At 48.1% G+C, this 12,971-nt stretch overlaps 1 long non-coding RNA gene across 1 annotated transcript in view; it reads left to right on the top strand.

Moving 5' to 3' along the window:
- LOC135057697 (uncharacterized) overlaps positions 1 to 10,167 on the top strand; it is a 43,651-nt gene extending 33,484 nt beyond the window's left edge. The window contains exon 3 of the long non-coding RNA XR_010244308.1: positions 9,980 to 10,167. This is a non-coding gene — a long non-coding RNA (uncharacterized LOC135057697). The remainder of the gene's footprint in view (positions 1 to 9,979) is intronic.
- The last annotated feature ends 2,804 nt before the right edge of the window (positions 10,168 to 12,971 follow it).

Here is a 12,971-nt window from a genome sequence, read left to right as displayed (position 1 = left end):
TATAGAATGTAGATGGATAGTATACTTAATGACGACACAGAGGTAGGTACAGCAGTGGCCTTCCGTACCGTACTGCTATATATAGTATACTGGTGGTCACTGTGTCAGCAAACTGCAAAACTAAAATGCACCACAGGTATAGAATGTAGATGGATAGTATACTTAATGACGACACAGAGGTAGGTACAGCAGTGGCCTTCCGTACCGTACTGCTATATATAGTATACTGGTGGTCACTGTGTCAGCAAACTGCAAAACTAAAATACACCACAGGTATAGAATATAGATGGATAGTATACTTAATGACGACACAGAGGTAGGTACAGCAGTGGCCTTCCATACCGTACTGCTATATATAGTATACTGGTGGTCACTGTGTCAGCAAACTGCAAAACTAAAATGCACCACAGGTATAGAATGTAGATGGATAGTATACTTAATGACGACACAGAGGTAGGTACAGCAGTGGCCTTCCGTACCGTACTGCTATATATAGTATACTGGTGGTCACTGTGTCAGCAAACTGCAAAACTATAATGCACCACAGGTATAGAATGTAGATGGATAGTATACTTAATGACGACACAGAGGTAGGTACAGCAGTGGCCTTCCGTACCGTACTGCTACATATGGTATACTGGTGGTCACTGTGTCAGCAAACTGCAAAACTAAAATGCACCACAGGTATAGAGTGTAGATGGATAGTATACTTAATGACGACACAGAGGTAGGTACAGCAGTGGCCTTCCGTACCGTACTGCTATATATAGTATACTGGTGGTCACTGTGTCAGCAAACTGCAAAACTAAAATGCACCACAGGTATAGAGTGTAGATGGATAGTATACTTAATGACGACACAGAGGTAGGTACAGCAGTGGCCTTCCGTACCGTATTGCTATATATACTGGTGGTCACTGTGTCAGCAAACTGCAAAACTAAAATGCACCACAGGTATAGAATGTAGATGGATAGTATACTTAATGACCGCACAGAGGTAGGTAGAGCAGTGGCCTTCCGTACCGTACTGCTATATATACTGGTGGTCACTGTGTCAGCAAACTGCAAAACTAAAATGCACCACAGGTATAGAATGTAGATGGATACTAGTATACTTAATGACGACACAGCGGTAGGTACAGCAGTGGCCTACTGTACCGTAATGCTATATATTATATACTGGTGGTCACTGGTCAGCAAAACTCTGCACTGTACTCCTCCTATATAATATTATACTGGTGGTCCCCAGTCCCCACAATAAAGCAGCACACTGAGCACAGATATGGAGTGTTTTTCAGGCAGACAACGTATACTGGTGGTCACTGTCAGCAAAACTCTGCACTGTACTCCTCCTGTATAATACAGCTGCTCCCCAGTCCCCACAATTAAGTAATAAGCAAGCACAAAATATTTGCAATGCATCAACATAAACGGAGAGGACACCAGCCACGTCCTCTCCCTAACATTTCCAATGCACGAGTGAAAATGGCGGCGACGCGCGGCTGCTTATATAGAATCCGAATCTCGCGAGAATCCGACAGCGGGATGATGACGTTCGGGCGCGCTCGGGTTACCCGAGCCATACGGGAGAATCCGAGTATGGCTCGGACCCGTGTAAAAAGGGTGAAGTTCGGGGGGGTTCGGTTTCCGAGAAACCGAACCCGCTCATCACTAGTATATCTTACTAACTGCTTTGGAGCTCATTTACATTTGAATGTAAATGGAAGCCCAGTGAACCCGGAGGTACCATAAATACAGCATACACCAGCTTACAGTTCACACTTTCATAAATACACCTATCATTAGATTCTACCTATCACATTATATGTAGCTGCTCTTTTCATCAACAAGTAGATCTTACTAATACCCCTTTCAGACCACAACAGGTGGGTTGCACCCGGGAGCCGTACACAGGTGCGACCCACCTGAGCCTGTTTCACACAGCTGTCAGCAGCCCGGCATATTGCCGGGTTGGTGACGTCAGCAGTGATCTGTGCGGGGGCAGCGTTTGGAGATAAGATGATCTCCAAGCGCTGCCTGTCCATACATTGTGAGCGGGAAACGGGTCACATCAGCCTGGCACCCCGTTCACACCACACAGCGATCAGGGTTGAAACCCTGTTCAACCCTGGACGCTCGACCCGGGATATTTCTCCTGGGCTGTTTCAGACTGCACAGCAACCCGGGTTATGCGCGCTCATGTGCAATAACCTGGGTTACAAGCTGGCGGTCTGAAAGGGATATAACCGCTTCAGAGTTTATTTCCATTTGGATGTAAATGTGAGTAATTTTTATGACATGGCTCTCAGATGTAGCAGTACACGTCTGCACTTATAGGCAGTCGCAGCTGCTGTCCGAGCTGCAGCTTCAAGCACACCTTGCAGGGAGAAGTCGGTCAGCACATGTAAACATGCATGTGACGTCAGAGCCGTAACTAGACTTTTTGGTGCCCTGTGCCAGAAAGAGAATTGCCCCCCCCCTATATTTCCAATAGGGACATAAGGCATATGCCTTGTGGGAAAGGGGCATGATATGATTTATCCCAGAGAAAGCCCATGCAAAGATGCCCCGTCCCAAATTTTACATATATAACACACCCACATTTATAGACCACTGCAAGAAACATTTCAATATACTGCCATACCCAGGATTCAAACCTATAACCTGTTGAATCCTAATCAAACACCGTACTCATTGAGCTATTTGAGCCTGCATAAAAACTATGAGAACTATATGAAGCTACTGGTACTTTGTAAAAAACAAAACTAATCAGCATTACAATTGAGCAGATCTATGTAGTGTGCCGCAACACATCGAGGGGCAGATATATTAACCTAGAGAAGGCATAAGGAAGTGATAAACCAGTGATATGTGCAAGGTGATAATGCACCAGCCAATCAGCTCCTAACTGTTAATTTACATATGGGAGCTGATTGGCTGGTGCGTTTATCACCTCACATTTATCACTGGTTTATCACTTCCTTATGCCTTCTCCAGGTTAATACATCTGCCCCAGTATCTCTTGCAGCCACACACTACATAGATCTGTTCAGTTGCAATGCTGATCATTTTTTCACAAAGTACAAGGTAAGCTTCAAATAGTTTGCATTCTCTAGCTTAGAATTCTCTGGCTTTCTATGCAAGGGCAGAGAGCTTAATTAATTGATTGTCTGACTGCAATGCCAAGTGCAATGGGTTCAAATCCCGGGTATGTCAGCATCTTGAAATGTAATAAAGGACAGTGTGACTGAATACCAAAGAAATCTCAAGTTGAGTTCATGGATGCTGTATAGGTATTAGCGACATAAGGGGTCAGGACAGGAGACAGTGGCAGTTCAGAGATGCTGGGCTTCAAAATGGAGGGAAGCTGCAAGTTAAAGTAATTAAAACAGATAATTGACAAGTGCCACCAACAGCGCCCCCTACCCTGCAGCGCTATGTGTGGTGCCCCTTCCACACACATCTAGTTATGGCCCTGTGTGATGTTGTATGTAATATATGAGCTGGCTTGCCTTAGCAAAGGATCAGCAGCTGCCGCAGTGGGTATCACTGACCTAACGCCTGCCGAAGAATGGGAGGCATCACGCTGCTTGTCTATCATTATCAATAAGCCCACCCTTGACTCCTGTGAGCCAATGGGAGTTAGGGGCAGGCTTATAGAAGAGGGGATGTATCAATTATCACATGCAGGAACAGTCCCTGCGATGCCTCTCCGCAGCGAGCAAGCTCTGTCCCTGCGATGCCTCTCCCTGCGATGCGTCTGCCTCTCTGCAGCGAGCAAGCTCTGTCCCTGCGATGCCTCTCTGCAGCGAGCAAGCTCTGTCCCTGCGATGCCTCTCTGCAGCGAGCAAGCTCTGTCCCTGCGATGCCTCTCAGCAGCGAGCAAGCTCTGTCCCTGCGATGCCTCTCCGCAGCATCATCAGGGTTTTATTCGTAACAAATACCCCAATGTCTTGTTGTGCACGCCTTGTCGACCCCCCTGTCGCGACCACCTCACCGCGCCGCGGAACCCCCCTGCAGGCTAATATACTTACCAGTCCAAGCAGCTGGTCCACACTGCTCCTGCTGGGCTGCCGGGCGCCGGACACTGTGTGCTGCGGTGAAGCCTGGTGCTGTAAAGTGTGCTGCCATTTTGCAGCATCACTTTACTGTACCAGGGCCATAGCGCAGCATATGGGGTCCCGGTGCCCGGCAGCGCTCACCGGAGCAGCGGACACCGGCTCCCTGCACAGGTGAGTATGGTTTGGGTTTTTTTTTTCCTTTTTTTTTTCTTCTTTTTACACTTTGATCAGCTTGTGTGTCCATCGGACACACATAGCTGATCACTGGAGCCAGTCTCCGCTCAGTTTTCTCTTCCAGTGGCAGAGAAAGCTGGGCAAATGCCTGCCTATCGCAGTGCTGCCCTGTGATCTCGCCAGCCTGAGCTGAGCTGGCGAGTTTATCACAGGGCACACTGCGGCATTTTATCACCTTTTTTTTGTAGTTGTAAATTTGGCCACATCGCATTTCCCATTATAAGTATGGGGAATGCGATGTGGCTTACTAAAAAAAAAGCGAATTAAAGGGATTGGAGCAGTTTTTTCATGAAAATGGGTTCATTTGTAGCCCTGTCCTAATTTATTTAATCCATTGGGATTTTGACTGTTGGGATTCTGCTGTTGGTATCCCGACAGTTGGGATTCTCACTGCCGGGATTTCGTACCCAATCCCTGCACACAGATCCAGAAGAAGTCGTGAAGGGATCGTAAACCCCAGTCCCTGCGGGTGCATTTAAATACATTCGGGCGAATCATAATTTCTCATAGTGGTGATTAGGAATTATAATTATTGGGTCTTAGACCAGATAATTACTAAATATGCAGCAATATCTTTAGCCTTTCCCCTGGTCTGGCACGGCGTGTGGCAATGTTCCACCCACAGCTTTTTTTAGAGCTATGGGTCTTGGGAGTGCCACCCTCTGTCCAGTACATAGATCACTATGATGGATTTCCTAGGATAGAATGGCTAGCAGGTGATGTGTGGACGCAGCACAGATATTGTTGTCCTAATTGGCAGTTTATCACCATCATGCCAGGGAAATTAATAAGCTAGTGATCTGCAGCGGCAGCAGAATGCACAGTCAGGATGAGAGGCCATTAATCCGAGATTTGTCCACACTGCATTAGGAAGGAGGAGGTGCGCAGGAGGATGCTATGGCTAGTGGCAATCTGATCAATAACCCATGCTGAAAATAAACACATGACAATACTAATCAACATTTATCTCTATCTTTGGCCAAAATGAATCATAAAAGTTAACTTTTTCATTGCTGTCACACATGTAAAATTCTACATCTTCTCAATAACCCTGGGGTAACTGAAGGTATTCTGACCGAGGAGCCAGAGAGAAATTGAGTGTTCTGAGGCGTGAGGTGTATTTACAAACCGGTGGATTAAGCAATGGACATTAGAGAGACACAACAAGGGTCAGCGACCCGAGATTGAATCTAATCTGGAAAATCGTGCAAACCCTGGCATCTTGTCAGAATTACTTAGTCAGGCTGTGCATTCGCTGCATGATCTTATAGGAGGAAATGTTTCTATAAGAGAGATTTTGTTCTGGGCCAGTAGACGTCTCTTTAAAATAAAAAATGCATACTTCAGGGAACATCTGTGAAACATGCATTCAGACAATGGGGCACATTGTGTGACTATGGGGGTCATTCCGACCCAATCGCTCCCTGCAGTTTGTTGCAGCGCAGTGATCGGGTCGGAACTGCGCATGCGCCGGCGCATGGCAGCTTTCGTTGCCTAGCGATCGCCTCTGAGACAGAGGCGGTCGCTGGGCGGGAGGGAGCTGAACGGCAGCGTTAAGCCACCGTTTAGGGTGACCGCTGGGGGGGTGGGCCGCGGCGGCTGTGTGACGTCTCACGCAGCCGCTGCGGCTAGTGGCAGCGACAATTAACTCCCGGCCAGCCGCAGGAGCTGCGCTGGCCGGGAGTTACACCTCAAATACAAAAGGCATCGCTGCTGTGCGATGCTTTTGTATTTGTGCGGGGGGGGGGGGGGCGGCACTAACATGCGGGGTGGACTAATCCTGTGCTGGGGGTCCCCCCTCATGTCAGGGAAGATGATCGTAGCTGTGCTAAATTTAGCACAGCTACGATCAACTCAGAATGACCCCCCATATATACGGCTTGTTCCCCTGAAAGCACCAGGTTTTTGTGGGTCAGCCACAAATATTTAATGTCACCTTAGTGTATGTAGGAGGGTCCGCAGCAGATATCTCCGATACTTGCTGTGTTCCCACCATTCCACCAGCAGCTGTATCCCCATAGGTGTCTATGGGGGATGTGATGTTGAAAGATTTACCACTTTCCAGAAAGTTAAGCATTCTGGAGATTGGCCCTGCTGCTAGACATCGCAAAGCCAGCCGGCAGAGGGTGGCCGGAAATGTCAGCTGTGCATGTGCGGTCAGCAGGGCTGCGCGTGCGTAGCCGTCCCACTTCAATCATCCCTGCGGGTGCTCTATAATACATTGGTCTGGTGCAATCACATATTGCAATGAGATTCTCATCCTGGGCACTATTATGGGGACCAGATCTTATTGAATATGCGATTAATGATAGATAGACCTAAATATGTAATCATAAAGGTGAAAGTATCCTGATTAAAATGACACTACTACATGCAATCTCTTACATCTGAATTTTATGGGCAGTGAATTGTAGGCTGAAACATGTACCATGTACTGTAACATTTATTTGAGAAGTCACAGAGGTGATCAGTGACGATGTGAAAGTAAGGCATGAATAAAGCTTAGACAGAAATTTAGGAAAGAAACAGAAACTTGTAGATGAATAAATAAGGTAGTCCTAAAATGCTAGTAGTCTGGAATTTTAACTCTTCACTTATTCCACCAGGTGCCTTTTCAGGTGTATATTCACCATACTCGCTGTCCTGGTCCGCACAGGAGAGGCCGGGGGTGAAGGCAAAGGTGGGAGGTGAGGAGGGAGTGTTGACAGCGTAATCTTGGTCTTGCTCCCTGCTTAATATTAGGCAAGGACAATGCTACATGGCCACAGTTTTAATTATTCAAATAGCTCATATAAGCTTTTTTTTCAAACAACACAATGTACTTGTACAGGTACACATCATGTTGTGTACACTACATCTTGTTGCATAAAAGCTCATATGAACTATTTTTTTAATTATTAAAGTTGATGGCTACCTTTTGTCAAGGTCTGAGGAGTCCTCAAGGGTACCGCCCCTCCACAAAGGATACTCAAGCAAGCATCATAACTACACCACACCTTCTGTGGACCTGCTCTACCAGCCACTAGGCCTAATTCAGACCTGATCGCAGCAGCAAAATTATTCTCTGATGGGCAAAATCATGGGGGTGATTCAGACCTGATCGCTAGGCTGCTAACTTTGATGTTCTGCGTTCGGATAGTTGCTGCCTCCAGAGGGAGTGTAAATTCGCCGTGCAAGTGTGTGATCCCGTGTTTATGCAGAGCTGCAAAAATCTTCTTTGTGCAGTCTCTGCGCAGCCCAGGACTTACTCCTACAGTGCGATGAGAAGCGGCTCATAGGGGCCAGTGTTGACGTCAGACACCTTCCCTGAAAACACTTGAACACGTCTGCGTTTTTCCTGACACTCCCAATAAACGGTCAGTTACCACCCACAATCGTCTTCCTCCTGTCAATCACTTTGCGAATGCTCGCGCGATCGGATTTTTCGCACCATCCCGTCGCTAACCGGCAACGCCCTTTTTTTGTTGTCTGACAGTCGTGCGCATTGCGGTGCATATGCATGCGCAGTTACTACCTGATCGCCCGCTGTGCGCAAACGCACAGCATCAATGTGCAGTGCAGGTGGGGAAGATATAACATGTGCAGAGAGAGTTAGATTTGGGTGGGGTGTGTTCAAACTAACCAGAAACAAAATAGCCCACACAATGCTAACTCTCTCATGTTTTATCTGCCCCACCTGCATTGCACATGGTTTTGCCCATTAGAGAAAGATTTTGCTGCTGCGATCAGGTCTGAATTAGGGGGGTAATTCAGATCTGATCGTAGCAGCAACTTTGTTAGCTAATGGACAAAACCATGTGCACTGCAGGCGGGGGGGGGGGGGGGGCAGATATAACATGTGCAGAGAGAGTTAGATTCGGGTGGGTTATATTGTTTCTGTGCAGGGTAAATACTGGCTGCTTTATTTTGTACACTGCAATTTAGATTTCAGTTTGAACACACCCCACCCAAATCTAACTCTCTCTGCACATGTTACATCTGCCCCCTGCAGTGCAAATGGTTTTGCCCATTAACTAACTAATTTGCTGCTGTGATCAGGGGGGTCATTCCGACCTGATCGCTCGCAAGTAGTAGTCGCTGCCTACAGGGGAGGGGGGATTTGCTGTGCAGGGCTGCCAATGCTTGTGCAGTCTCTGCACAGCTCAGGACTTACCCGCTGCGATGAACCAGGACGGAGCTGACGTCAGGATCCCTCCCTGGAAACGGCCGGGCACGATTGCGTTCGCATGGACACTCCCTGAAAATGGTCAGTTGACGCCCACGAATGGCCTCTTCCTGTCAATCTTCTTGCGATCGCCGGTGCGATCGCTTTCTTCGTTATAGCCAGCACTCCCGGGCGACGGCCGTTGCCAGGGAGCGATGCACCTGAGCAATGCAACCCATGCGCAGGTGCACTTCAACCTGATTGCACCGCTGCGAAAAACAGCAGCATGCGATCAGGTCTGAATGACGGCCCAGATCTGAATTAGGCCCTAGGTCCACTATTTGCAGCATTGTGCAGTGAGATGTGGTGCAACAATGATGTAATACAATGCAAATTGCATCATCAAGCTTATGGAATGCTGTTGTTCCATAGTTGTACGCTGTCGGATAGAAATGATGTGACAGCAGTGGAGTCCCTTTGCACAAGTTAGCTTGTGCCCATATTACTATATAATTGCAACGGCAAAAGATAGCAATAATAATCACTAGAACAACCACATCTGAATTAGGCACATAGGGAGTTATTCAGAGATGGACGCAGATCTTGCTTCCCGCAGCAAGATCTGAGTCCATCTACTCACATGCTGGGGGCCGCCCAGAGTTTGTAGGGCGCAACCCTGTGATGCGTTCGTAATTTAATTGAGAACACATTAATTAGAGGTTGACCCCTGGCTGTGCTGGTAGGCGGTCTGGCGCCATTTTTTTCCTCTGAGCAGCTGCGTGATGTCACACCCCAAAAACACTGTCCCTGTTTGGCCCGCCACTCCCACCAAATGTCAGGTCGACGTCCCACCAATGGCCGCTGCTGTCAATCGCCACATCCCGGTGGAGCGTCATGCAAGCAAATGCGCGGCTTTGTCCAGTTCTGGATAGACCCCATCGTGCACGCTGGAACTGATTCTGATGTAGAAGGAAAGCAAAAATAGAGCATGTAACTGTGCACCTGGGCAAACCAGGTGGGGCAGATTTATAATGTGCAGAGAGATTTATATTTGGGAATAGCATCTCCAAACTGATATCTAAATAGCAGTGTAAAAATAAAGCTGTTCAGCATTTGTGGGCTACATACAAAAGCAGATAGTATTTATGCTGCATGCTAAATTATACATGAGTTTGCACCTCTTGCATTGCAACATGGCTTGTCCGATGTGTCAACTGTACACCTCCCAACTTTGAAGGCTCCTTGAAAAGGGACATATGGGCACATCCAAAATTAGGGAGTGTGGCCTCATAGCTAGGGGATGTAGCCTCGCGGAAAAGTACGAGCCACGCCTCTGTTTTCATCACTGTGGGGGTATGCCCAGCGCTCTGTGAGCTGCTGGTCATGCCTCCTGCCCCTTCTCCCGTGGTGGGACAGAAGAACAGTCCCTAAAAAAAGGCGACTGTCCTGCCAAAGTCGGGACAGTTGGGAGGTACTGTATGTGATTAGCTCTACTGCAGTTTGTGTCACCATCTTTAATTAAATGTATTTTCTTTACTTAGGGCCTAATTCAGATTTGTGCTTACATGCCTATGCAGCTACGATATTTAAGCCTACAGACTTGCTAATCATCGCAGGTGAAGCAGCCGCCCAGAAATGAGTGTAGACATTCACTAGAATTATAGGAAAGTCATCAGCAACTGCGTACACATATGCAGCAAGGAAGAAACAAGGAACATTGACTCCCTGAGTGAATCTATGGTCTACTGGTCTTTCAGCCTGGCCGCAGCTTGTAGCGACACTGGTGCCACGTTTCTAAACATACATGATTGCAGCTGAAGGTCAAAAACAGGCAGAAAAAGGTATATTGGGGGTCATTCTTCAGTTCTTCGCAGTGCAGCGTTCAGGTCAGAACTACGCATGCGCCATTTCCGCAGTGCTCTGGCACATGGCTGACAGCCAATGGCTGTCGTTGCCTAGCGATTGCCTCTGCCAAGGTCGCTGGGTGGGACGGGGCGGCACGGCAGCATTTGGCCGCCGTTTTGTGGGCATTGTCCAGCAAACGCAGGCGTGGCCGGACCGTGCGGGGGGCAGGCCGCAGTGGCTATGTGACGTCACACGCAGCCGCTGCGAGCCAGGCAGCAACAAGTAGCCCCCGGCCAGCCGCAGGAGCTGCGCTGGCTGGGAGTTACTCTACAAGTACAAAAGCGGCAATGCTTTTGTACTTGTGCGGGGGAAGGGGGGGCGACCTGACATGCGGGGCGGACTAGCCCTGTGCTGGGCGTCCCCCCGCATGTCAGGAAAGATGATCGTAGCTGTGCTAAATTTAGCACAGCTACGATCAGGTCGGAATGACCCCCATAAGGTTTTGTCTGTGTTAGATGTCTCTATGCACTACACACAGTGAGGTCACCCAATGGGGCAGATGTATTAACCTGGAGACATCATAAGGAAGTGATAAACCAGTGATATGTGCAAGGTGATAAAGGCACCAGCCAATCAGATATTAACTGTTAATTTACATACTGGAGCTGATTGGCTGGTGCCTTTATCACCTTGCACATATCACTGGTTTATCACTTCCTTATGCCGTCTCCAAGTTGTGTGCAGTTGGACTTGGCAACAATCTTGTTACAGTAACAAACTGTGGGGTCTATTTACTAAGTCTTGGATGACGATAAAGTCGCTGGAGATAAAGTACCAGCCAATCAGCTCCTAAATGTCATTTTTCAAATACATCCTGTGGCATAGCAGTTAGGAACCGATTGGCTGGTACTTTGGGGGTAAGTCCAAGTTGATCGCAGCAGGAATTTTGTTAGCAGTTGGGCAAAACCATGTGCACTGCAGGGGAGGCAGATATAACATGTGCAGAGAGAGTTAGATATGGGTGTGGTGTGTTCAATCTGCAATCTAAATTGCAGTATAAAAATAAAGCAGCCAGTATTTACCCTGCACAGAAACAAAATAACCCACCCAAATCTAACTATCTCTGCACATGTTATATCTGCCCCCCCTGCAGTGCACATGGTTTTGCCCAACTGCTAACAAAATTCCTGCTGCGATCAACTCAGAATTACCCCCTATGGGGGTCATTCCGAGTTGTTCGCTCGTTATTTTTTTGTCGCAACGGAGCGATTAGTCGCTAATGCGCATGCGCAATGTCCGCAGTGCGACTGCGCCAAGTAAATTTGCTATGCAGTTAGGAATTTTACTCACGGCATTACGAGGTTTTTTCTTCGTTCTGGTGATCGTAATGTGATTGACAGGAAGTGGGTGTTTCTGGGCGGAAACAGGCCGTTTTATGGGTGTGTGCGAAAAAACGCTACCGTTTCTGGGAAAAACGCGGGAGTGGCTGGAGAAACGGAGGAGTGTCTGGGCGAACGCTGGGTGTGTTTGTGACGTCAAACCAGGAACGACAAGCACTGAACTGATCGCACTGGAAGAGTAAGTCTGGAGCTACTCAGAAACTGCTAAGAAGTGTGTATTCGCAATTTTGCTAATCTTTCGTTCGCAATTTTGAGAAGCTAAGATTCACTCCCAGTAGGCGGCGGCTTAGCGTGTGCAAAGCTGCTAAAAGCAGCTTGTGAGCGAACAACTCGGAATGACCCCCTATATCTCCAATGACTTTATCTCCATCCAAGGCTTAGTAAATAGACCCCTGTCTTCTCTATAGGAGCCCATACACTAGAATGAGGTATTGCATGCGATACCCCTTCAACTCCCTGCCAGCTCCTGGACTCCCGATTTCATGGCACCTACAGTTTACTATGTGGTAAGGATAGATCGCATGCGATCTAATGTTAAAGCACCTCATCGCAAGCGATGTGGTCCACTTACTCGCGATATGATGGATCCAATGCGACGATATCGTTCCAGATAGGCGCGATATCGTCATAGTGTGGGCACCTTAAGTATTAGAGTAAGGGGTGTTAGTATTAGTGGGAACCTTAAGTATTAGAGTAAGGGGTGAAAGAAGCATCTTTCTTCAGGGAAGGATTAAGGGCGTTGGAGGCCCTGGGGCAACAAAGTTGTGGGAGCCCCCGCTACTATAACCCTGAGCGCACCCCTGACACACGCACAGACACAGACCGCCCAACCAGTGGCGGAAATAGCGAGCGGTGGGCCCAGGTGCGACAAAATGCTTTGCCCCCCCCCCCCCCATCCCATCCCATCCAAGTCCACCCCTTCACCCCTGGAGAGGATCTGGTGAGGGGGACCTGCTCAGGGCCGGAAAAATGGATACCTAGCAACAGTGCCGTAACTAGACATTTTAGCACTGTGTGCAAGAAACGGCATCGGAGCCCCACCCCTGCATGCAAAACAGGGGCAGTGCGCACCGTAGGCACGCGCAAAAATACATAGTGGCGTGGCTTCGTGGGGAAGGGGTGTGGTCACAAAATAATACCAATTCATAAAACGGTGCACAGTAGTCTCCATTATTCAAATTACGCCGCACAGTAGCACCACTACACCAGGTAGAGACCCTTTACACCTTACGGCAGACAGATTCCTCTTTTTTACACATTACGGCAGACAGCGTCCCCTTTTTACACA

The sequence above is a fragment of the Pseudophryne corroboree genome, chromosome 3 (genome assembly GCF_028390025.1).
Source record: "Pseudophryne corroboree isolate aPseCor3 chromosome 3, aPseCor3.hap2, whole genome shotgun sequence".
Classification (NCBI taxonomy): domain Eukaryota; kingdom Metazoa; phylum Chordata; class Amphibia; order Anura; family Myobatrachidae; genus Pseudophryne; species Pseudophryne corroboree.
Note: the sequence above shows the minus strand (reverse complement) of the source record. Positions and strands in the feature narration are given on the sequence as shown.